We start from the raw sequence: 24,190 nt of genomic DNA, 5'->3' as shown, positions 1-24,190 counted from the left end.
CTCCTAAAATCAAAACCTTTTTATACCTGCTACTCAATTCTAGGTTGCCTTCTAAAACTTCTTAAGGTCTTTAAGTCTCTCCATTGATGTTGGTTGCAACTTCTGTGATGGAATTGAAGACACTGATCATATTTTAAAAAATTGTACTATTGCTAAAAAACTGGAATATCTTAGACCCAAATATTAAGGGGCCTAGTGAAAACAACTCCTCACTTTGGGAGTGGTGGGATGGCTTGTTTTCCAATCAGACTGATTCTACGATCCCTATGAAATCCTGGTTTATCTTGTGGCACATTTGGAAGAATAGAAATGAAAATACCTTCCAAGACCATTGTAGCCACCCTTCGGTTAAAATCCTAGTTTAATTACAATGTTGAAAATTGTTCTAAATCCAATACTATACAGAATAAAGATTGGAAGCCAATCAAATGGAAAGCTCCCAAAGGGAGTTCTATCAAAATTAATTTTGACGCGTCAAAAATGATAAAGGTGATTACACAATTTATTGCGTTACAAGAAATCAATGGGGGATTGTTCTTGAGACCAAAACTTAATTTATCAGGAATTCCTCAATTAATGTAGCGAAGGCTTGGGCTGCGTGGGAGGCCCACAATAATGCTTTTAACTATAGGGGGTCTCCCCATCTTCTTTGAGGGAGACTCTTTTCTTGTGATTTTGTGCTTAAAGAACAAAATGAACTGCTTGTGGAGATTGAAGACCATCATCGAAGAATGTTTGAAGCTGTTTGAAGATTTGGAATGTGGTGTCACCTACAACCATGTCTATAGAGAGGCAAATCAAGCAGCCGACTAGATGGCAAACCAAGCTCTTTCTTTTCCTTTCAGCACTCTCAGTCTTGTGTAGCTACTCCTATGTCTACCAAAAAAAAAAAAAAAGATTAGGTGAAGAAAGTATTGGATTTAGGAATTTCCTTGGGGTGTCCTATTCAAGGTGAAAGCCCATACTTCTCGAAATGATTTCTTGTCTGCTTATTCGTTGCGTCCGTCCAGGAGTAGAAAATCAAATTTATGGTGGATTCTTATGATTTACCGGCTGCCATTCCGTCCCAATAGCACTAGGAGAAGGGGCAAAGAGGTAGAGGTAGAAACAATTCGACCTGTTAGAACAACTGTTCCTCCAGACTAGTCATGATTGTTTGGGGTGTGCTTTGTTGGCTTTTGGGTCTAGGCTTGTTAGTAGGGATGAGCAAAAAAATAGAAAAACAAAAAATATCGATAAAAATTGAATCGAAAAATTGGTTAATTGAATCGGTCGGTTTGGTGTTTTAAAAATTAAAGGTATGGGTTCGATTTCGGTTAATCAATATAAAAAATCGGCAATTAATCAAACCGACTGATATACATATATTTCTATATATTTTATATATATTTATGTATATTATATATTATACATATTTAATATTTTTTATATATTATAAATTAATAAATATGTATTATATATATATATATATTTATAATTTTCATTATATATTTTATATAATATATATTGTAAAAATAAAAGAACAAAAAAAACCAATGGTTAATCAAATCGGTCAGTCGGTTATCGGATTGGTTTCGATTCAGTTTCAGTTACCGATTTTTTCCAAAAACCAATAATATTAGTTCCGTTACAAAAAAAGGCCCAGGTTAACCAAACCGTGAGCACCTCTTAGTGATTGTTTTGTTTTGTTGTATGTGGCGTTGATTTTTTTTATACCTCTTGTATACTTTCTTTCTTTCCTTTTCTAATAAATGATACCTTATCCCTTTAAAAAAAATATTTTGATGAATAAAACAAAAAAATTAATAAAAATACCTAAAGTGTATTGAACTCTCTTTTGGTTGGAAATGGTGAGCGAAATTCCAGAAAATTGATCGTGTGAAATTTAGGTCCGAATGTATTAGGCACGTTAGATAAGCACGTTAGGTCCGAATGTAGTAGGTACGTTAGAAAAACCTAAACGTGTTGGGAGTTAGACTCATTTACGTTTTTCTTTTTTATTGTTTTTTATTTTTAATTATTTTGATAAAAATTAGCTGGCACATGTGTCATTATATGCTCACCCATTGTGATTACGTGCTGACCCGTGAATTTCCATGTTCCAATGACGTATCTACAGACTCCAGGCTTTCCTGTGCTTGGACGGTGAGGTCTCACTCATATCTCCTTCCAACACATAACCGTTCCTACTCACGTGACAATGTAACTAACAACTAGCCCTCTGTTTAGACTGGTTAGTAGATAGTGAATAATAATATAGAGCACAGGACAGTGGAGTGAAGATAGTAGCCAGGAAATCCAGAATCTGCAGCTCTACCTCTCCACTCCAGTCTCCCTCCTGCTATACTTCTACTAGGCAAGAAAATGAAGGAAGCTATAGTTCTATATCCAGCTCCTGAGATAGGCCATCTTGTGTCCATGGTGGAGCTAGGCAAACAAATCCTCCGCCACCACAACCACATCTCCCTCGCAATTCTCCTCGCAACCGGCCCTTACGACGACGCCGCCACCACTTCGTACATCAACCATGTCTCTCAAACCAACCCTTCCATCTCTTTCCACCAATTCCCCCCACTCTCCACACCTCTAGACACATCTCCCGCTCGGAGCCGGGCAGCTATCTTCTTGGAATTCATCCGCCTTAATGACCCGAACGTCCTCCAGGCGCTGAAATACATTTCCCTAACTTCCACTATCCGATCTTTCGTCATTGACCTTTTCTGCACCTCTGCCCTTCATATCAGCTCTGATCTCAATATTCCCACTTACTACTTCTTCACTTCTGGTGCTGCCATCCTTGCATATTTCCTCTATTTCCCCACGATTCACACACAGATAACCCAAAGCTTGAAAAACCTCACTACTACTTACCTCCATTTTCCAGGCCTGCCGCCTATCCTTGGCTCTCAAATGGTGGAAGTCGTTCTGGAACGCACCGACCCGGCCTATGATGACTTTATGTACTTCACTGCCCATCTCCCTAAATCGAAAGGAATAATTGTTAACACCTTTGAGTCTCTAGAGACAATAGCAATCAAAGTTATATCTGATGGGGTCTGCCTACCTGATGCTCCAATCCCGCCTGTTCACTATGTTGGGCCGTTAATCGCTGATGCCAATGAAAGAAGAGGTGACGTGCCGTGGATTAATTGCTTGTCATGGCTTGATGCTCAGCCTAGTCGAAGCGTAGTGTTCTTGTGTTTCGGCAGTCGTGGTACCTTCTCTGTGGCACAGTTGAAGGAGATAGCTCATGGGTTGGAGAAGAGTGGGCAGAGGTTCTTATGGGTGGTGAAGCCTCCACCTATTCAAGGGGACAAGAGCTTGAGATTCGCAGTACAAAGCGATGATCTCGGTTTGGAGGCTCTACTGCCTGAAGGGTTCTTGAATCGGACCAAAGACAGGGGCCTGGTGGTCAAGTCATGGGCTCCCCAGCAAGAGATCTTGAGTCGAGAATCGGTTGGTGGGTTCGTGACTCACTGTGGCTGGAATTCGGTGTTGGAAGCCATATGTGCAGGAGTGCCGATGGTGGCTTGGCCGCTCTATGCGGAGCAGTTTATGAACAGGGCTGTACTGGTAGAGCAGATGAAGTTGGTGATGCCTTTGGATCAAGCTGAGGATGGTTTTGTGAGTGCAGCCGAGGTTGAAAAACAAGTGAGGGCGTTTGCGTTAGAAGTTAACTAGGATAAAGATAAATAGGACGATGTTATGGTGAGAAAAAGAGGCGATGCAACTAAGCAAGATTGGAGAAAACACTATTAATTAATGGAGCTTACTCGTGGGGTTGGAGACTGTGTGAACAGGAATAAAAAGAGATCGCATCCTCTGCATCGAGGTTACAGAAAAAAAATCTGCAACCTCCAATAACAATCCACCACGTCACGTGTTGTAACGGAGGGGTGGAAAGGTCATAGTTAACGGCCGTTTTGGCCTAAAATAAATAATTTATTATTTTGTAAAAATTTGAACACTCGCCCAGTAGAGTGTTTTTGTTTTATCTTCTTCTTCCCTACCGGTTTCTCCCTCTCTCCCTCCCCCATTTTTGTTTTTTCTTCTTCTTCCCTCTTTCCTCCGAAACGGCAAACTAAACACTCAGACGGGCCACGGCTTGCTCAAAGGAAGCCGTTGCAACCACCGGTCAAGGTTCTATGAGCTCCCAAACTATGGGGTCTGTGACAAAGAGTCAAAGATCCCCTATGCTTGATTTTGAAACAAAGATCTCCTAACTTTAGTCGTTAGACAAAGACTCCTTGGTCGTTAAGTCTGATGATAGAAAGTATTAAATTACCATAGTACCCCTTTAGACTTTTCCTATTTTCTTTTTCTTACCATTTTCTCTTAAAACTTAACCACCTAAAAATACCTTGATTGTTGTTGAAAAAGAAGCCGATCACATATGTCGATGAAGGTGTCCATTCTATTGGATAAGGGATTCTGGCTTGCCGAGGCATCACCTCGGTCTCCTTAACTTGTCAAAGTTCATCTTTCATGGTGTCAAGCTGCAACTGTAGGTCAACAATCCTTTGGTCGACGGGGGCCTGGGCCTCGTCCTAGTCCTCTTGGTCGTAGAACCGGTCGGCCTTGTTCTCTGATTACTCTGATGCAAGTGCGTCATGGTTCCTTTTGGCCCGTCAGTCATTAAGGAGTTCTTGGAGGTCTAAGATGTGAGAGGGAGAGGTGTGGCATCGGCCCCTAACCCCTCGGAAGAGGGATGTAGTAGCCAGACCACCCGCCTTCGTCCCAGGGGTTATCCAGTCGATGATGTCGTCCTTGGTCTCGACGGTAGTCGTGAGACCATGTTGAGTCGTCCCCTCGTCAACTAGGGGATCGGGAAATCCTCGACGGCTGATTGGCACGTCGGCTACTGCCATTGGACCCCAAGGGTCGGCCCTGTTGTGTCTGACTAGATGCAAAACCGGTGGAGCTTGGGATGAGTGTCTGTTGTGGCGCCCCAAAATTCCAATAGATCGGCCACCCTAGAGGCGGCCTCCTGCTAGTTGCCCCACCTTGTCCAGTCTTTGCATGATGTTGTCGAGTTGGTCGAGGACCGCTTGGAATTGGTTCATCGTGACCAAGTTCTAAGCATTTCTAGTGTTTCTTGCCATATTGATTCAAGCTTAGGAGTTAATTCTTTAAGTTTTTTAAGGTGTTAACTTGATTGAAGTCTTAGCAACGTTCCCACAGACATCACCAATTGTTGTTGCCTAGAATGGGTTGAGGGCAATACTATCAATTTTCTTCCGACCCAAAGAGTGGCTGAGTGGTCTGAGGCCTAAAATGGTCGAGGGCTAGTAGGCTGGACCTGCAAGGTGCAAAGGAGAGAGAACATCAGAGGCCCCAGGTTGATACCAGAGGCGGAGACTCCGACAATCAAGTTAGTGTGGGTGCAATACAAGGTGGACGAGGGCTCAGGTGGGAACACTCAAACGAGGCCACAAGGGGAACTAGAGGGTTCTAGGTAACCTTGAGTCTAGATTCCTGATGTTTACCTTGAGGGGGTTGCCCCCTATTTATACTTGAGTCTGCCTAAAGGTAGGTGGGCTCGGATGGTTAGGATGTGGTCCTTTCCTAAGGAGTGTCATCCATCCGAGGCTGTCGCATGTGGTCGTGCCATTGGATTTGGGTAGCACACCGACCTCTGTTCTGCATGCATCCTCATTGGGTCCGCCCTGAACGCCGCCGCCTACCACGTGCACACGTGCTACTAGTTAAGGTCAGGTGTGCCTACATCAAATTCCAATAAGAGTATATTTAATTCGATCCAATAAAAAATCTAATTGATCTGAATTCAACTATTGAATTTTCGAGAGTATGATTCGAATTTGAAATTAAATATTTAATTCAAATCCGATTCAATTTTAATAGTAATAAAAATTTTGATGATATAATATAAATGATATATTATATTATTCATATAATAATATACTATAATATATAATATATAGGGAAAAGTTATGATGCGGAAAAGATATGATATGGGAAGAGTTTTGACCAATCAAAACCCACCCATGAATTTTGATAAATAACATCTGATTGGCTACCATGTTTATAATTCCAATTTAATGGTCAGAAGTTTTTCAGATATCATACATTTTCCATATCATAATTTCGCCCTAATATATAATTTTCATAACTACGTATCAGGTTGGAGTATAATTTTCACTACCTTTTTCTTTCATTTATAAAATCATCTTTTTTTTTTAACACCTAACAACTTAGCGGTTATAAGATCCACCTCCTTCTCTTTCTTCTATCCTCACTAGAAATTCATCTTTCATTTCCGAAGTTAAATACGAGAATAAAAACTAGCTCACAACCTTTCTCCATCGCTGACACAACCTAAAACTGCTACAAAACACCAACCACCTACTTCATTTGCAAGAATGTCGTACCCTTTCCAAATCCTATCTTGAGTCACTACTTAGTAGGGGTGAGCAAAAAAAACCAAAAAACCGAACCGAAAAATCAGTTAACCGAACCAGTCGGTTTGCTTTTAGTTCAGTGTTTTTAAAAAAATCAAAGGTACTGGTTAACCTATATAGAAAACCGGTGGTTAACCAACCCGACTGGTATACATATATTTCTATATATTTTTATATATTTATGTATATTATATATATTATATTTGTTATATATTATAAATTAATAAATATGCATTATATATTTGAAATATATTATATATTATTTATTATTTAAAATATAATATTTTATATATTTAGAATTTTTTATTATATATTTATATATAATTTTATAGTATAATTAAAAAACTGAAAAACCGATGAACTGAACCAACGGTAAATCAAACTAATCAACTAGTTAACCGACTAGCTTCAGTTTGGTTCTGGTTACCAGGTTTCCAAAAACTGGTAGTACCGGTTTGGTTCCAAAAAATGCCTCATGGTTTGGTTAACCAAACCGTGAGCACCCCTACTACTTAGAATACTAGGTAAGTCTACTGATCCATCCCCATGAATACGACTAGTCTGAGCCCCACAGAACATCCATCCTTCCCCTTATTAAATGAATTACAGAAAAGGGAAAAGATGGTTTTTCTTATTTTCCCTGTCCTACTCCGGAAAATATGGCTTAGTGCTTAGTTGAAATGAAATTTATCTTTGCTCAGATTTAGTGGAATTTCTCATGTTGGGAGAGGTTGCAGTGATGTGTATCAAAAGTTCTTTCAAGTGGAAGAAAGACCCCAAAACAAGGAAAACGTTGGAAGATAGAATTTGAGAACTCAATCAAAATCTCTAGGGTGGTATGAACAATGCTATGCTAATTTTAGGAGCTGATCTTTGTCCCTCTCGATTTTGTTTGATTAATTAATTGTTTTTTTTTTCTTTTATAACTTTTCATACAATGCAACGAGAGTCTAGAAAACATAACAGGAGCTTAGCAAATAATCTATTTTAGATTGAAGATTAAATGGAATTGTGTTCTTTTTTCCAACATTTTCCTAATTGTCTTGATGTTCTCAACAACTAGAATTTTTTCACTAGAAATTTTTTCACTCAAGGATGCCAATCATAAATATTTTGATCTTTCCACATAAGGCCATACCATTAGCTCGTGGGAGCAATTCGCCAATCTTTTCTTTGCCCACTTCATTGGCAACTGGCGATGCAGAAGGGTGTCGTCTCACTCATGACCATCTGGCAGAGGTATGGCGAAAGTCTATGGTCGTACATCGACCGTTTCAAGAAAGAAGAGTTTGAGGTTTGGGACCCGTACCCCATGGTCTCCATGCACACAACAATCCATGGCCTCCTATCTGGGTCATCCCTCAAGTGCTCTGTTGCCAAGGCACTGCTCAAAACCAAGATGAAATTTTTGAAAAAAGCTTAGAAGTACATCGCCACCGAGGAGGCCTTAACTACCGAGCACCAAGAAGGAGAGGTTGACCACAACCATGGGGGCTCAAAGAAGAAGAGGAAGAATGGAGACGACCACAACAACGACAACAACAAAAACAAAGATACTGATAAGAAGTCATCGACCCCGTCCTACGACAAGTACACACCACTCAACTCTACCTGAGTGCATATCCTCATGTAGGTTGGGAAGGAGGAGTACATGAAGTGGCCTGAGAAGATGAAGAGGAACCCCAAGAGGGGTAACCCAAGGAAATACTGCAATTACCACTGAGGCGTTGACCATGACACCGAAGGCTGTTATGAGCTCCAAGACGAGATCGAGTCCCTCATTCGTGTGTATCTAAAAGAATATGTTGAAAGCGACATCGCAACCTCACCCCAACAGCAGTAGCAGCTGGTAGGAGTGAGAGACATCGTTATCAAGGGCTTGGCCCCGACTATGGCCTAGAAGAATTGAGAAACACCCGACTCTCCAACATTTTGCTCATCTGTGCCTCGCACTAGGAACTCCAATGGCCATGCAATGTACGATTGACCATGTAAACAAGTTTTTTGTAATAAAGCGAGCAAGTTTCTCTCACCTTGGTTCAAGTCCTTAGTGTGTATGTTCTCGTCTCGTTTGAGCGACTAGCCGTAGCATACAACCTTCACCAAGGTTACATGCATCGAGTCAACGCCACTGCAAGCAATGCTAAGTTCATTTCCAACAAGCCGAAGCCGAGGCCGAGGCCCTTGATAAAGGAAGGTCCTCGGTGCCCCCCATTGAAGGCGAGATATTTTATTTAGACGAGGCCGAAACCCTTATCATGCAGGTCCAACAGCACCTCCCAGCAAAGGCAACACACTCTCTTCAGCCGAAATCGAGGTCCTTAGCTCAGACCTTCATAATGACCTCGAGAGTGGGGGCAAATGATGTAGGCGCACCTGGCCTTAACCAGTAGCACGTGTGCATGTGGTAGGCGACGATGTTCAAGGTGGACCCAATGAGGACAGGCGCAAAGCAGAGGTTAGCACGTTACCCGAAACTAATGGTGCGGCTGCACGCGACAGCCTTGGATGGACGTGCTCCTCAAGAAAGGACCGCATCCTGACCGTTCGAGCCCACCTACTTCCAAGTGGACTCAAGTATAAATATGGGGCAAACCCTTCAAGGTAAACATTTGGAATCTAGACTCAAGGTTACCTAGAACTCTCCAGTTCCCCTTATGACCTCATTTGAGTGTTCTCTCCTCAGGCCTTGTCCACTTTGTGTTGCACCCACACTAACTTGACCGTCGGAGTCTCTGCCTTGGGTATAAACCTGGGGCCTTTGACATTCTCTCTCCTTTGCTCCTCGTAGGACCGGCCTAGCCCTCGGCCATTCTAGGCCTTGGACCACTCAGCCACTCCTCGGCTCGGAAACAAATTGACAGTGTTGCCCTTAGCCCATTCTAGGAATCAATAGGATCGAATCTGATCCATTTTTAGACCTGATCCATTTGTAAGCTCATATACTATAGCATTTGCCTAAGAAATATGAGAATCATATAGGTGAGCGTTTGCTCAAGTTGTCATGCATACATCATATGTGAGCAACATAGTCAAGATTTGAACATTGATACTCTTGGGTAGGGTAGGGGTTTTCTGGTTTCGTTAAGGATTTCAATTTGTTTTTTTTTTTTTAAACTTAACACAACACACACTAACTTTTTTAATGTAGGTGGTAATAGCAGGTTTCGAATTGACATCTTTACTAGGACTACCCAGCTAACATGCCAATTGAGCCACTAGTCAGTTGGTAGGATTTCAATTTGTTGGTTACAAGTATGATTGCTTTTACTAAAAAGCAAACGAATTACTTTACAAATCTCTATATTCTTTGGATTTTTTTTCTAGAATATAGCTCAAAAGGCCAAAACCAATTTGAGATATATATATATATATATATTAAAGGAAAGCCTCCCCCAGTCAGACACATGGCTTTCCTCCATTTAGACATTTGTACTTTTAAAGTCTTAAACAAATTAGACATGTGTTTTCTTCTGATTAGTGGTCTTTCAATAACAGAGCCCACTAACATGCATAGTTAAGCCCTTCACAATGCAGGGTCGTGTGAAGTGGGAAACTCCCACTCTCAATCATTTCCTAAAATAAAAAGGAAAGTGGAGATTTGAGTAGATAACTTCAGAAAATAGCTAACTCATGAAATAACAAACAAACTGCAAATTAAGGCAATTGAAAATACCAAACTTTTTGCACAGAGCTCTACAATTGAAAGATATTTGAAACTCAAAGAACTTCAATAAACCTTCATTCTGTTAGTGCATCATCTCTCAAGAATCCATGTTTCTTCCCATTTTAATGTCGGAGCAGTTAGTTGTCATTTTTTTGGTTTATTGTGTTTAATTATTGTTCACAAGTTCACGAGTTAGGCTTTAGTCAATTTAGTTACATGTTTATATTCTTTAGAAACCATTGGTGACCACCAGCGATGTACTACTTTCTCCTTCGACAGTAATAGAAGCTTTTATGTTTATATATATTTTTTTGGTGTACTGTAATCTCCTCTGGCAGTAATACTTCCATAATACTAAAAAATATTTTTCCTTCAATTTAAATAGTTCGAATTCATTTAACTTAAAAGAATGTTGCGAATTGGTTCACTAATTCAGTAACCAACCCGATTTAACTAAAATCAAATCAAACCGATTTAATTAAATAGGAACTTATTAATTCAACATGGTAATTAATTACAGTTAAATACTAAACTAATAGTAATTAATTATTTATAATTAATTAATTACTAATAATAATTAATCACTAAAAATAAATAATTACTGATAACTAAGTAGCCAACACGATTTCATTCATTTAAAATCAAACCTGTTTCATTAAATAGGAAGTTATTAATTCGACACTCTAATTAATTACTATTAATTACTAAACTATTACTAATTAATGCTTTCTAATTAATTATTTCCTTATATTAATTACTAATACTAATTGCTCACTGATAATAATTAATTACTGTTAATATTTTCTCATAATAATTATTGCTAATACTTAATTGTTGATGTTAATTATTTACCGATAATTTATTATTGATAATATTGCTACTTATTATTTCGTAATGACAATTAATATCGATTTTCATAAAGGTACATAATAATTCATAAATAATCATTTTATATTTATATTAACTCATTTTATATATTTTTAAAATAAATATTTAATGTTAATTATTTATATTATAACTATTATCAGAAATTATAATTCAGACACTTAGATGAAATAATTAATCATATTATTATTATTATCACTATTTTAAATTAATTCTATTATATTAATTAATTTAATTATATTATTATTATTATCAATAATTATTACTAATAATATTTTTTTATTATAATTACTTATTGATAATTAATTCCTTATAATAATGATAATTATTACTTCGTAATATTAATTAATTAATGATAACTAATAAGTATTATAATAATTTTAATTATTTTTTGGGATTTAATAATTTAAATTTATATTAATTCATATAAATATAAATATATTTATATATTTAGTGTTAATTATTTACATTATTATTATTATAATTATTATAAGTAAATATAATTAATACTATTATTATTCTCCAATCAAAATTTCATTTAGTGAAAGTTAAATTATAAAACTTTGAATTCTTCAATGTTGTTAAACTAAAAGAATTATTAAGACAATTATTATTTCGTGAATTAACTAAAAATCTTAATTACAACAATTTATTTAGTTAATAATAATAATAATAATAATAATAATAATAATAATAATAATAATAATAATAATAATAATAATAATAATAATAATAATAATAATAATACTGATAATGATAGTAATAATAATAATAATAATAATAATAACAACAACAACAACAACAACAACAACAATAATAATAATAATAATAATAATAATAATAATAATAATAATAATAATAATAATAATAATAATAATAATAATAATAATAATAATAATAATAATAACAACAACAACAACAACAAAAAAAAAATAAAAATAATAATAATAATAACAATAGTAATAATAATAATAATTATGTCAGTTTAATTAAATACTGATAAATAACAACGATGTTAATAATTAATTTTATTATTCTCAGTTAATAAGTATTAAAATATTATTAAGTAATATTTAATAAGAATAAAATATTACTTACTTAAACTTATTTTCTTAAACTACACAAATTAATTCTTACAATAATTGTTTACTCAATATTTTTAATTAATCTTTGGTTAACAACCTTATTTTTGAATAATTGGTTTTTTATGTTCAATAAATATTTTTTGTGCAAAAATCCAAATAATTTTTCATTTTCAATACTAACCAATTTATTTTTCTCTTATTCAGTTTTCCAAAAGATAAAAAAATAAATTAATGATATTTACCTATTATTATCAAACCCGATTAAATTAAATACTGATAATTAATAACATTAACAATATGTATATAATTTATAATTATACACATAATTTTAATTATTAAATGCTAATCATAATTAACATTACTTATTTTTGTTTGGAAGAGTTAAACTACCTCACCTACAAGAAACTCCCAGGTTTTTGAAAGAGTTATTAGATTGTGAAGGAGGAAACACATAAAAAAACTTTAGAGAGAATATTAGAGCTTATAATTCCTTATTTGCCTTTACTGCCATGGGAGGAAAAACTGATAATAAGATGAATGATGGTAGGGGCCCTTATGCATTTCGTTTAAATGGGCAAAACCACCACAAGATTGAATCTTTACTTCCATTGCATGGAAAAGGACCAAAATTTGCATAGCTCTACATATATAATACATCCAATGAAGTATATGTTAGACAGTTTTGTATGCCCTTAGCTTCAATCCAATTTGATGTACTTTTGACATTTAGTGTAAATAAATAAAGTACATGTTTGATTCATGTTGTTTGGTATATTTCTGTGCAAGACCCTAAAATTGGACACTTATAGAGACTCGTGTTAGTTTTAAATGTTCATAGCCATTGGATAAGTCTGAGGAGGTTTATCCTGCCAAGGCTGATACTGATGTGCCACCAAGTGTTGGGATGGCTTGTCTTAGCCACCAGGATAAGACCCAAGGCACATGTAGTATGGGATTGTTTGAATCCTTGAACTGGACCAGATTTCCAGTATTGCCATAGACCTTGGAGACAGATGGGCAAAACTGGAAAGTTACACATGACCCTTGGACTCGATTATGACACTTCACTAGGTGTCGGATCGGGTTGTCTTTGATATGTCAATTAGTGAGATCCTTAGCGGGGGTCAAAACCTGGATATGTTGGGGCAGTTTGAGAATTCATCTGAATGAGTGATCATAGTGACAGGATCAGCCCCTTTGTCGGACAATGGTAATGATCGGGAATGTACTCTCTTTGATGGAAACCAAATTGCCGGTAGTTGATTTCAATCGTTGGATTTTTGTTTTGCAAAAATTAATATATATATATATATATGTGTGTGTGTGTGTGTGTGTGTGTGTGTGTGTGTGTGTGTGTGTGTGTGTATATACGGTTTCAAAAGATTTGCAAAAGGTTTTAATTCCCGGGATCCATGTGAGTAGAGAGTGTGGCACTGTTCCTTGTAGCTGAGGGAGAGGTCTTCTCTTGTCGAGCAGTGCTTGATCATTAAGGGCTGAGAGGTTAAGTGTAAGACCATTTAGGATAATGCTTGATGGGATAATCTTGCACCTGCCCATAGTCCCTGGGTTTTTATAAGATGGCTTGGCCCAGGGACCACTTAATGTAAGTGTTGGGCCCATAGGATCCATGCGATGGGCTCGAGGGGTCACTGAGTTTTTTAGTGAATTTGGTTGGGCCTTGTAATAAAGGTTGGGCCGAACCCATGTGGCTGGTGTGTAGAACAATGCTTGGGTCCCACACCATACGAAGAAGCCCTACTGGGCAGCAGATTGGAAACTAGTTAAAAATTGAACACTTAATGGGCCAAAAGCCCATTACAAGCTGGGCTGATATGATCACCCATCTAAGGGGCGAATCTGAGATTGATGTTAGTAAAAGGATTGGGCTTATGACCTTATCTACTCTGGGAGACCAAATTCAAATTAGATTTGATTATGGTAACCTCCTGATAAGATAAGGAGTAAACTAACTTAATCTGCAGATAGGATTAAGATTATCCCCTATCCAAATATTGATTTGGATTGGGGATAACTCCTAATTAGGAGAATTTCTTAATCAAGAAGAAAGGAGGAGAAAACCAATTCGAAAATACCAGATTTCGAACCAAGTTTTTCCAGTGGAGAAGAAAGTCTTCTGCATATAGAGATTTGAGCTCACACAAAAACTCCAGAGAGAAAAAAAGCTGTTCAGCCATCTTCGTCCCAGAAGTTCTCCTCCAGCCACTGCCAACTCCTCTTGCAAGATTTGATCTTTGTAGTAGAAAGAAGTCAAGAAATCAGTTCTTGAAATCAGTCTTGTAGAAAAGACTGAAAAGGATTCGGTGTTCAGAGTTTCCAGTGGGTTCTTGCGAAGGATCCAGTGTGTAGGATGCACCCTGCTGGTTCCGTTCCATCCACAGCTGTGTCATCTTCAGCAGGAGCGGATCTTGGTGTCTTCTTTGGGCGTGAACACCAACTTTGGGAGATACTATTTCTCCGAATCAGGTATAATCCTCCCTTTTACTTTTGGTTCAGATCTGGTTCGATTATGGTTCAAGTATAATCCTTGAATATTGCATTCTAAATTTAGGGAATATGATTCCCAGTTGGGAGAAGGTAGGAAAATTTTTGAAATTCGCCCACCCATTCCGCACCCTTCATGGCGTCCATTAGATGGATCCTACCTTTCTTTCAGTATAAAAAAGGGTAAATGAAGTAAATGGTATTGTAGGTTCCAATGAGTTGGATAGAGAAATTGTTGAAGGTTTGCTAAGTATGCTGGATGAACATTATGCCCTTTCAAATGTATTTGGAATGACATAAGATAGATTTAATGAAGAAAATTTGATTCCAATTCGACTAAGACCCATTGGTAATCGTCGGAAACATGACCGACAATACAACTTACCAAATGCATATGAGATTGCAGCAATTATAGTTGGAAATGGAGTTGACTATGATGCACACCATGATATAATTATTGAAGAAAGATCAGGTGGTCTCAAGAGAATTAGTAAATTGCATTCAAGTTTTATGGCAATGTAGTGTCCACTAATTATTTCTATATGTAGAGGATGAATTTAGAGTTGATTTGTTGTTAACAAATCTTCAAAATGGATTTGAAATTAAACATACGAAGATGAGGATGCGTGAATATTATGCATTTAGATCACAACAAATAAAGGACAAACATTAATTCAAGGTGGATGTTTGTTCCATCAATTTGTTGTTGATGCATAGACATGTACAAAAGAAAATGTTTTGACTTATTTCAGGAATAACCAGTCAAATATTCGAGTAGAACTTTATAAGGGTATAAGAGATGTAATTTCTATAGGAGACACTAATGCATCATTTATAGGACTATGCATTGTATTGCCATCAACTTTAATTTGAGGTCCAAGATATATGGTTCAAAGTTATCAGGATGTAATGGAAATCTGTAGATGGCTGGATCGCCTAAATGGAATGAAAGAAATATATTTGTAGAGATTATACCTGGGCAAAAAAAGAAGAAAGACCAGATATTGTTGCTCACATCTTCAAGATAAAATTGGACTAGAGCATGAGAGATTTGAAGAAGAATTTCTTGCATTTGGGATGAGTCATTACAGGTATTATTGTACTGAAAGATTGTCTTTATGTGGAGTTACTTTTTATAGAAGGAACTATTGTACTGAAAGATCGTCTTTATGTGCAAAATTTAAGAAGAAATTTGATTTCTGTCTCAAAACTATGTGCAGATGGTTATTCTGTCTTCTTTAGTAATACGATTACTATTAAAAGAAATAATAGATTCATCGCATACGGGGAACTGGAGAACGGTCTCTATGTTCTACATCCTTCTCTAGAAACTAACATAACCGAAATTACGTCGGCTGAAATACCCAAGAAGAGTGTTCGTGATACAATTAATCCCACATACCTGTGGCATTACCGACTTGGCCATATCGGTGTTGACTGAATCAAAGGTTGGTAAAGGATGGTCCTTTGGATTTTCTAACTATAGAAGATCTTCCAACTTGTGAGCCTTGCCTACAAGGCAAGATGACAAAACGACCATTTAACGCTAAGCCTGAAAGATGTATAGGCACACTTGACCTTATACATAGTGATGTGTGTGGTCCCCTGAGTGTTAGGAAACAGAATCAATACATGCATTTCATCACCTTCATCGATGATTTTTCACGATATGGTTACGTGTACCTAATGAGACACAAGTCTGAATCCTTTGAAAAGTTCAAAGAGTTCAGACAAGAGGTCGAGAAATAGTTAGGGAGAGAAATTAAAGCCTTTCGATCAGATCGAGGTGGCGAGTATCTCTCTGACGAATTCAGGGAATACTTAAAGGACAATGGGATAGTATCACAGTTCGCTCCTCCTACTACACCACAACTTAACGGTGTTTCAGAGAGGAGGAATAGGACCTTATTGGATATGGTCCGATCACTTTTCATACACTCAGAGTTACCCACATCCTTTTGGGGTTATGCATTAGAGACTGCGATTTACATGCTGAATCGAGTTCCAAGCAAATCGGTTCCGAACACTCCATATGAACTTTGGACCGGAAAGAAACCAAGTGTCAGATGCTTGAAGATTTGGGGTTGTCCAGCACATGTTAGAAGAACAAGTGCAGACAAGTTGAAATCTAAGACCAGCCATTGCCTATTTGTATGCTACCCAAAAGGCTCTGTGGGTTACCTATTCTATGACCTAAGTGAGCAGAAAGTGTTCTGCAGTCGAAATGCACAATTCTTGGAAACCGATTACATCCTGGACACCCATCGTCAGGAAATAGTTCTTGATGAGGAGAGCTCAGGAGCAGTGGGAGATGTCCCACAAGTTCCAGGTAGTGACCAACCTAGAAGATCCACTCAGGTATCCAAGCCACTAGTCCATTATGGTTATGACTAGGATAGTTACCTGGTGGAAACCTTGACTTGTGAGGAGGATCCCGTGACTTACGCGGAAGCTATGTTGGACATAGATTCCCAGAAGTGGGTGGAGGCCATGAGAGCAGAGATGGACTCAATGGAGACCAATGGAGTCTGGACTCTAGTAGATCCACCCTCCAGGGTAAAAGCAATCGGTTGCAAATTGATTTACAAGAGGAAGAAGGGCCCCGATGGTCGGGTTGAGACCTTCAAAGCTCGTCTGGTGGCGAAAGGATACACTCAGAAAGAGGGCATCGATCATGAGGAATCTTTTTCGTGTGTGGCCCAACTTAAATCCATTAGGATCCTGCTAGCTATAGCAACATACCATGATTATGAGATTTGGCAGATGGATGTCAAAACTGCATTCCTGAATGGAGATCTTACTGAAGATATCTATATACACTGGCCGCAAGGCTTCATTGCTGTAGGTCAGGAAAACATGGTATGTGAACTTAATAGATCCATTTATGGACTTAAGCAAGCTTCTAGAAGTTGGAACATCCATTTTGACTCTACTGTCAAATCGTTTGACTTTAAGCAGAATCCGGATGAACCCTGTGTTTACAGGAAGTACAATGGAGATAAGGTTACCTTCTTGGTTCTGTATGTAGATGACATTCTACTCATTGGGAATGATGTAGGAATGTTAACTATGGTGAAAGTATGGCTTTCACAGCAATTCTCCATAAAAGATCTTAGAGAAGCCTCCTATATACTGGGTCTTCGACTCTATAGAGATAGATCAAGGCAGATAATAGGATTATCCCAATCTGCTTACATTGAAAAAATAGTCAAAAGATATAGTATGGAAAACTCCAAGAATGGAAATGTTCCTTTCAGGCACGGAGTCACTCTCTCCAAGAAGATGTCTCCCAAGACTTCTAAGGAGATTGATAGCATGAAAGATGTTCCCTATGCCTCTGCCATAGGGAGCATCATGTATGCCATGCTGGGCACTCGTCCTGACATTGCTCAGGCAGTGAGTATAGTAAGCAGATTTCATGTCAACCCAGGGTAGAAGCACTGGACTGCTGTGAGAAACGTACTTAAGTACTTTTGAAGGACAAAACAATTTTGTCTAGTATTTGACGATAGGTCACTACAGATCCAAGGGTATATAGATGCCGATTTTCAGTCGGATCTAGATGATAGAAAGTCTACATCTAGAGATGTTTTTACGATAGGATCGTGTGTTGTTTGCTGGAAAAGCAGCAAATAGGGGTTCACTACAGACTCCACGACCAAGGCTGAGTACATTGCCGCAAGTGAGGCTGCCAAAGAGGCCGTGTGGATAAAGAAGTTCGTTCACGAGTTGGGAGTAGTTTCGTCCAGCACATCACTCATCCCGTTGTTGTGTGACAACAATGGAGCCATTGCTCAGGCAAAGAAGCCACGAGCCCACTTGAAGTCGAAGCACATTGAGAGGAAGTACCACGTACTACGGGAGATTGTTGGTAGAGGGGATGTCTTGATTCAGAAGGTAGCATCAGCGAAAAATGTAGCAGACCCATTGACGAAGCCACTATGTCAGAAAGTGTTTGAGAAACACATGGAAAGCATGGGACTCTAGCTTGTACCTGATTGGACCTAAGTGCAAGTGGGAGCTGTTGGATAGTTTTGTATGCCCCTAGCTTCAATCAGAATGATGTACTTTATGAGTTTACTGTAAATGAATAAAAGTGCATATTTGATTCATGTTCCCTTTGTATGTTTCTGTGTAATACCCTTAAACTGGACACTTAATGAGACTCATGTTAGTTTATAATGTTCACATCTAGTGGGTCGGTCTGGGGAGACTTATCTTGATAAGGTTGACACTATTGTGCCACCAAGTCAGTTGGGGTGGCCTGTCTCAGCTGCTAGGGTTAGACCCTAGGCACATACAGTGTAGGATTAATTGAATCTTTGAACTAGACCAGATTTCTAGTATTGCCCTGGACCTTGGAGATTAATGGGCAAAATTGGAAAGTTACACCAAACCCCTAGACTCGATTATGATACCGCACTAGGTGTCGGATTGGACTATCTTTGATGTACCAATCAGTGAGATCCTTAGCGGGGGTCAAAACCGGGGTATGTTGGGACAGTCTGAGAATTCATCTGAGTGGGTGATCATAGTGATAGGATCAGCCCCCTTGTTCGACAAAGGTAATGATCGGGAATGCACTCTCACTGATGGAAACCAAGACTGCTGGTAGCCGATTTCATCGTTGAGATTTGTTTTGCAAAGTATATTTTGTATGAGATATAAAAGTATACATATATTATGGTTTCTAAAATGTTTGCAAAAAGTTTTAATTCCCGGGATCCATATAAGTAGAGAGTGCAATGCTGTTCCTTGCAGCCGAGGGAGAGGTCCTCTCTTGTTAGGTAGTGTTTGATCATTATGGGCTAAGAGGTTAAGTGTAAGACCATTGAGGATAATACCTAATGGGCTAATTTTGCATCTGCCCATAGTCCTGGGTGTTACAAGGTGGTTTGGCCCTGGGTCCACTTAAGGTAAGTGTTGGGCCTATAGAGCCCATTTGATGGGTTTTAGGGGGTGCACTGTCCATAATAGTGTATTCGGCAGGCCTTGTAACAAAGGCTAGGCTGAACCCATGTGGCTGATGTGTAGATCAATGCTTGGGTCCCACGCCATACAAGGAAGCCCAACTGGGCAGCAGTTAGGAAGGTTAAGTGAGCACATAAGCTTAATGGGCCTAAAACCCATTTCGAACTGGACTTATTTAATAAGTTAAATATGGGCGAATTCTGAGATGGATCAGTAGATAGGATAGGGTCTTAACCCTATCCACTCAAAGTGTCCAGATCTGAATATGATTCAGACCTAGAAACTTCATAATGATATTAGGAGAAGGCTGATCTAATCTACGGATAAGATAACTAGTGATGTGTCATAATCGAGTCCAGGGGTCAGGTGTAACTTTCCAATTTTGCCCATCTGTCTCCAAGGTCTAGGGCAATACTGGAAATCTGGTCCGGTTCAAGGGTTCAAGCCATCCCATACTGCATGTGCCTTGGGTCTTACCCTGATGGCCGAAACAAGCCATCCCAACACTTGGTGGCACATTAGTATCAACCTTGGCAGGATAAATCTCCCCAGACTTATCCAATGGCTGTGAACATTTAAAACTAACACAAGTTTCTATAAGTGTCTAGTTTTAGGGTCTTACATAGAATTATACCAAACAACATGAATCAAACATGTACTTTATTTATTTACACTAAATGTCAAAAGTACATCAAAATGGATTGAAGCTAAGGGCATACAAAACTGTCTAACAGCTCCCACTTGCACTTAGGTCCAATCCGGTACAAGCCGGAGCCCCATACTTTCAACGTGTTTCTCAAACACCTTCTGTGTCAGTGGCTTAGTCAATGGGTCTGCCACATTGTCCGCTGATGCTACCTTCTGAATTAGGATGTCCTCTCTACTAATGATCTCCTGCAGTACATGGTACTTTCTCTCGATGTGCTTTGACTTCGAGTGAGCCCGAGGCTCTTTAGCCTGGGCGATCGCTCCATTGTTGTCACACAACAACAGGATGGGTGATGTGCTGGACGGAATCAATCCCAATTCGTGTATGAATTTCTTCATCCACACGGCTTCCTTGGCAGCTTCACTTGTGGCACTTTTCTAGCAAACAGCACACGATCCTATCATGAAAACATACCCAGATGTTACTTTCTATCATCTGGATCTGACTGGAAATCGGCATTGTTATACCCTAGAACTTGTAGTGAACCACCATCGAATACAAGACAAAACTCTTTTGTCTTTCGAAGGTATTTAAGTATGTTCTTCACAGCAGTCCAATGCTTTTGGCCTGGGTTGGCCTGGAATCTGCTTACCACACTCACCGCTTGAGCTATGTCTGGGCGAGTGCACAACATGGCATACATGATGCTCCCTATGACTGAGGCATAGGGAACGTCTCTCATGCCCTCAATCTCCTTAGAAGTCTTAGGAGACATCTTCTTGGAGAGAGTGACTCCATGTCTGAAAGGAACGTTTCCTTTCTTGGAGTTCTCCATGCTATACATTTTGACAATTTTGTTAATGTAAGCAACATAGGATAATCCAATTATCTGCTTTGATCTATCTCTATAGAGTCGAAGACCCAGTATGTATGAAGCTTCTCCAAGATCTTTCATGGAGAACTGTTGTGATAGCCATACCTTGACCGAAGTCAACATTCCTACATCATTCCCAATGAGTAGGATATCGTCCACGTACAATACCAAAAGGGTGATCTTATCCCCACTGGATTTCCTATAAACATAGGGCTCATCCGGATTCTGCACAAAGTCAAACGTTTTGATGGCAGAATCAATACGGATGTTCTAACTCCTAGAAGCCTGCTTAAGTCCATATATGGATCTATTGAGTTTACATATCATGTGTTCCTGACCAGCAGCAATGAAGCCTTACGGCTGCTGCATGTAGATATCTTCAGTAAGATCTCCATTTAGGAACGCGGTTTTGACATCCATTTGCCAAATCTCATAGTTATGGTATGCTGCTACAGCTAACAGGATCCTAATTAAGCATGGCCACGGGTGAAAAGGTTTCCTCATAATCGATGCCTTCCTTTTGAGTGTATCATTTTGCCACCAAGCGAGCTTTGTAGGTCTCAATCCTGCCATCGGAGCCCTTCTTCCTCTTGTAGATCCATTTGCAACCAAATGCTTTTACCCCGGAGGGCGGATCTACTAGAGTCCAGACTCCATTGGTCTCCATCAAGTCCATCTCAGCTCTCATGGCCTCCACCCACTTCTAGCAATCTATGTCTAACATAGCTTCCGTGTAAGTCACAGGATCCTCTTCACTAGTCAAGGCTTCCACCAGGTAACTATCCTAGTCATAACCATATCGGACTGGTGGTCTGGATACCCGGGTGGACTTTATAGGTTGGTCACTACCTGAAACTTGTGGGACATCTCCCACTACTCCTGAGCTCTCCTCATTAAGAACTATTTCCTGACGGTGAGTGTCCAGGATGTATTCGGATTCTAAGAATTGGGCATTTCGGCTGCAGAACACTTTTTGCTCATTTGGGTCATAGAATAGATAACCCACTGAATCCTTTGGGTAGCCTATAAATAGGCAACAACTGGTTTTGGATTCCAACTTGTCCGCACTTGTTCTTTTAACGTGTGCAGGACAACCCCAAATCTTCAAGTGTCTCACACTTGGCTTCCTTCTGGTCCATAGTTCATATGGAGTTTTCAGAACTGATTTGGTTGGAACCCGATTCAGCACGTAGATAGCAGTCTCTAATGCATATCCCCAAAAGGATGTAGGTAATTCTAAGCGTATGAGAAGTGACCGGACCATGTCCAACAAGGTCCTATTCCTCCTCTCTGAAACACCGTTGAGATGAGGTGTAGAAGGTGGAGCTAGTTGTGATACTATCCCATTGTCCTTTAAGTAGTCCTTGAATTCATCAGAGAGATACTCGCCACCTTGATCCGATCGAAGGGCCTTAATTTCTCTTCCTGCTATTTCTCAACTTCCTGTTTGAACTCTTTGAACTTTTCAAAGGATTCTGACTTGTGTCTCATTAGGTACATGTAACCATATCGTGAAAAATCATCTGTAAAGGTGATGAAATACACGTGTTGATTCCGTGACCTAACACTCAGGGGACCACATACATCAGTATGTATTAGGTCAAGTGTGCCTCCAGATCTTTCAGGCTTACCGTCAAATGGCCGCTTAGTCATCTTACCTTGAAGGCAAGGCTCACAAGTGGTAAGATTTTCTATGGTTAGAAAATCCAAAGGACCATCCTTTACCAGCCTTGTGATTTGGTCAACACCGATGTGGCCAAGTCGGTAATGCCAGAGGCACGTGGGATTTACTGTATCACGATTCATTTTCTTGGGATTTTTGACCAATGTAGTTTTAGTTAGGTTAGTTTCCAGAGAAGGATGTAGAACATAGAGACCGTTCTCCAGTTCCCCGTATGCGATGAGTTTGTTATTTCGTTTAACAGTAATCATATTACTAAAATAAATAGTATATCCATCAGCACATAGTTTAGAAACAGAAATTAAATTTCTTCTCAAGTTCTGTACATAAAGACAATCTTTAAGTATAAGGACTCCTTCTCTAAAAACTAATTCTACAGTTCCTATTACCGTAGCTGCAACACTTACAGTCATTCCCAAAAATAGTGTCACTTCACCTTTACTCAATCTTCTGCTAACTTTGAACCCCTACAGTGAGTTGCACGCATGAGTTGAAGCCCCGAAGTCAACACACCAGGACACAGAAGTAACCAACATATTAGTTTCTATGACACAAGTTTCGATGTTACCTTTCTTAGATTCCAGGTAGGCAGGACAGTTCCTCTTCCAGTGGCCGGTCTGCTTGCAGAAGTGACAGACATTAGATGCCTTGTTCTTCCTCTGCTTCTTCCTTTCTATTTTTTTGCCCGATTTGTTAGCTTCAACAAGCGTAACCACAGGCTCATCCTTCTTGAGTAGATCCTCGGCCCTCTACAACATATTGTTGAGTTTCTGGACACTGACATTCAGCTTATTCATATTGTAGTTCATTGTGAACGCATTGAAGGAAGAGGGCAGAGAATTCAGGATGGCATCCACTTGCATGCCAAGATCTAGCCCGGATCCAAGAGCTTCGAGTTCGTTGATGTATCTCATCATCCGAAGACAATGGTCATGAACTTTTTGCCCTTTGGACATCTACGCGGTCATGAACAATTTCAGGACCTTCTGTCGAGTAGAACGGTTCTGCTCTTCATACATTGTTCTTAGACTGTCCAATATGTCCTTGGCTAGTTCGATCTGATCGAACTACCTCTGTATTGAGTTGTCTAATGAGGCAATGACAAAGCAGTGGGCTAGGGAGTTTTTATCCTCCCAATCTTGGTAGTCCCTCCTACGGGCCTTAGAAGCCCTATCACCCGGATGTTCCGGGGCAGGATTTTTCACCACCTTGTCTAACTTTTTGAATAAGATTTCTGTACCAGCCGGCATAGTTTGGGCCCTTAAGCTTGTTATCGTCTAGAAGATTTGCAAATTGACCGTTTGCCATTTTCTGATAAAACAGCAAAGACGTTAGTCCACAACCTTAGTTTGATTCATGTTACCTACATAGATATGGTTTTTAATCTATGTTCCATTCTCATTTGTTCATCTCTGAGATTTCCCTCCTTTCTCAGTGACGGAGACGACGAAATGTCT

General features: G+C 39.0%; 1 pseudogene across 1 annotated transcript; it reads left to right on the top strand.

The window, feature by feature from the left end:
- The first annotated feature begins 2,203 nt into the window (after positions 1 to 2,203).
- Positions 2,204 to 3,681, top strand: LOC148871974 (UDP-glycosyltransferase 88F3 pseudogene; annotated as a pseudogene). Its single transcript, XR_016107279.1, has one exon. The product of XR_016107279.1 is annotated as a UDP-glycosyltransferase 88F3 pseudogene (transcript).
- The last annotated feature ends 20,509 nt before the right edge of the window (positions 3,682 to 24,190 follow it).

This window comes from Nelumbo lutea, chromosome 2 (genome assembly GCF_056320005.1).
Source record: "Nelumbo lutea isolate HS-2025 chromosome 2, American lotus-T2T, whole genome shotgun sequence".
NCBI lineage: Eukaryota > Viridiplantae > Streptophyta > Magnoliopsida > Proteales > Nelumbonaceae > Nelumbo > Nelumbo lutea.
The sequence above is the reverse complement of the archived record's forward strand: the minus strand, read 5'-3'. Positions and strand labels throughout refer to the sequence as shown.